At 43.7% G+C, this 2,380-nt stretch overlaps 1 long non-coding RNA gene across 1 annotated transcript in view; it reads right to left on the reverse strand.

Annotated features, from left to right (window-relative positions):
* Positions 1–868, reverse strand: part of LOC112547940 — an 11,633-nt gene extending 10,765 nt beyond the window's left edge. The window contains exon 1 of the long non-coding RNA XR_003091736.1: positions 327–868. This is a non-coding gene — a long non-coding RNA (uncharacterized LOC112547940). The remainder of the gene's footprint in view (positions 1–326) is intronic.
* Between the last annotated feature and the right edge of the window lie 1,512 nt (positions 869–2,380).

Raw genomic sequence — 2,380 nt, forward strand, 5'->3', positions numbered from 1 at the left:
CTGAGGCCTTCCAGCAACACCCACACACCGCCCCCCGCCACCCCCGTGAACACTGCACCATTGTCAATGCAAAAGCAGGCTGCAGCAAGCATCCCTGGCTGTCTCCAGCAAACCAGATCGGCACAAATGTGACATCAGCAGGAGCAAGCCCCTCTTCCCCCGAATTAACTGCATTGGTGCCGAAGCCCAGCACAAGTCTACCATATCCAAGCTACACCCCTCGCTCGCAAAAAAAAAAAAAAAAAAAACCCCAATGCATCATTATCTTTAACACCCATTGCTATGGATCATTAGTTACACATTTTAGCCAATAAGGGAACACTTACCAACGTTGCCTGTCTCCCCCTCTCCCTGTCTCTCTCTGTCTCTCTCTCTCTCTTTCTCTCTCTCTCTCTTTCTGATCCACTGACGCTGCAGCTCAGCTCCACAGAAACATTTTTTTTTTTAAAAAAGGAAAAATAATCATCATAATCATATAAAAAAATAAGAAAGATGGAAACCAAAGCGAAACAGTTTCTTCTCTGCTTGGACAGGGGATGGGGGGAGCTTAGCAAGGCATAGCATGGGGTTTTTTTCCCTAAAAAAGAAAAAAAAAGGAAAAAAAAAAGGTATTTACAACTCCTTCTGCCCCTGTTCACTGCATCGTCCAAAGGAAATATACTGCGTTTTGCCCCTAGGGGTTGAGAAAAGGAAGCAAGCACGAGACGCAGCAGTAAACACATTATATCCCAAAATGCCCAAGGCAACCAACACTTCCAACCCCGAGGAGAGGAAAAAAAAAATCTAGATCTCAAAAAAAATAATAATAATGATGCTAATAATGAGGGGGGAAAAATACCATCCTACCCCTGGCACTGCTTGGACTGTTAAAGGAAGGACTACTGCGAAAGAGTCATAAGAGAAACCACAATAAAAAGTTCACGTTCATGGATGGAGTCCACATGACTTCCTGTGGCCAATCCAACTTGTGATTCAGTCGTAAACTTTTATTGCTTAGCTGTAAATTTTCTGCAAACAACCAGGAATGCATTGCATTTTTGTGACGAGTGCAAATGCTCTCCTCTGTCGCCATGTTTATACAATTCTTTTTTAATATTAGTATTTTTTTTTTAAAAAGCCTTCTCTCTCCCGTCCCCCCCCCCCCCCGCCCAGTTTCATTAAAGGGAACAAATTAATATCGGGGATTTTCAAAGAGGGAGGTTGCCTCGTCACGTCTGAGCTGCCTTGTTGAAGGATCAGCCGGACTTGTTGTTGTTGTTGGGTTTTTAAGGCAGGGAGATTTGGCCTTATGCGCCGTGTTCATTTGGTTAATTAATTAAGTGTGCTAGTGGAATGAACACGAAGGAGACAAAGAGGGGAAATAGGGATATTGCGGGGAATTGAAATAATAATAATCAGCATCATACAATGATCAACCCCTGTTAGATTCAAGCAGAGCTAGGAATAAAGACCACTGAGTTGGGTTGTGGGTTTTCTTGAATTTCCACCAAGGGTGTGTCCGCTTGGATGTCGGGGCTGAGCCCCAATTTCCTTCGGGTTTTCCTCCATATCCTCTGTGCTACATAACCGACCCCTTTAACTCAACACTAAAGATATAGGAAGGATCATATTATTAACCTCCAAAGGGGAGCAGCTAATGCCGTATTTCCCCAGCAATTTCCTTTAAATTTTTTTTGCCTTCATTTTTATGGCGGTATTTTTTTTGTGTATGTGTAATTAATTAATTTCTTCCCAATTATAGGATGCCGTGGTGGGATTCTTTTATTTTTAATCACGACGTGTCTGGAAATCCTAGCTAGAACTTGTCTCTGAGCCCTCATCCCTTTATCGCACAAGGTTGCTGGTGGGGTTTTTTTTTTGGGGGGGGGGTGCATATTTTGTATCAGGAATTATCTTTTTTTTTTATTTTGATATTTGGAGTTGGGGGGTTAGGCCGATATAAGAAAAACAGACATTTGGTGCTAGGGCAAAAAAATGTTGTCATGTAGAGGCCTGCTAGGAGCATGTGACGAGTCCCATAACCTTTGCAAATCGCCCAGCATTCTTAGTTAGATCTGCTAGTTCAGATTAAATGTTGCACTTCTTCCTCCTTCCCCCCCTCCACCCCCACCCCTGAAATATTTTGACCATCTCAACTCGCTTCAGGGCTAGACACAAGAGCCAGGACAAAGATTGGAGAGATAAGACCACCACAAAAAAAAATCACCGCATTTTTGTCGCAATAGTAGGACTCAAGGGCTCTACACATATCCCCCCCCCCCCCCTCTCTGCTCTCGTATTATAGAGAAAGGTCAATTCTGCAGGTATTTCTCATCGCTTTGCCTTTATTTGCTTATTTTCAGCTAAGGGGAGGGGGGTTGCGGGGGGGGGGGGGGTTCCG

The sequence above is a fragment of the Alligator sinensis genome, unplaced genomic scaffold (assembly GCF_000455745.1).
Source record: "Alligator sinensis unplaced genomic scaffold, ASM45574v1 scaffold149_1, whole genome shotgun sequence".
In the NCBI taxonomy this organism is placed as follows: Eukaryota; Metazoa; Chordata; order Crocodylia; family Alligatoridae; genus Alligator; species Alligator sinensis.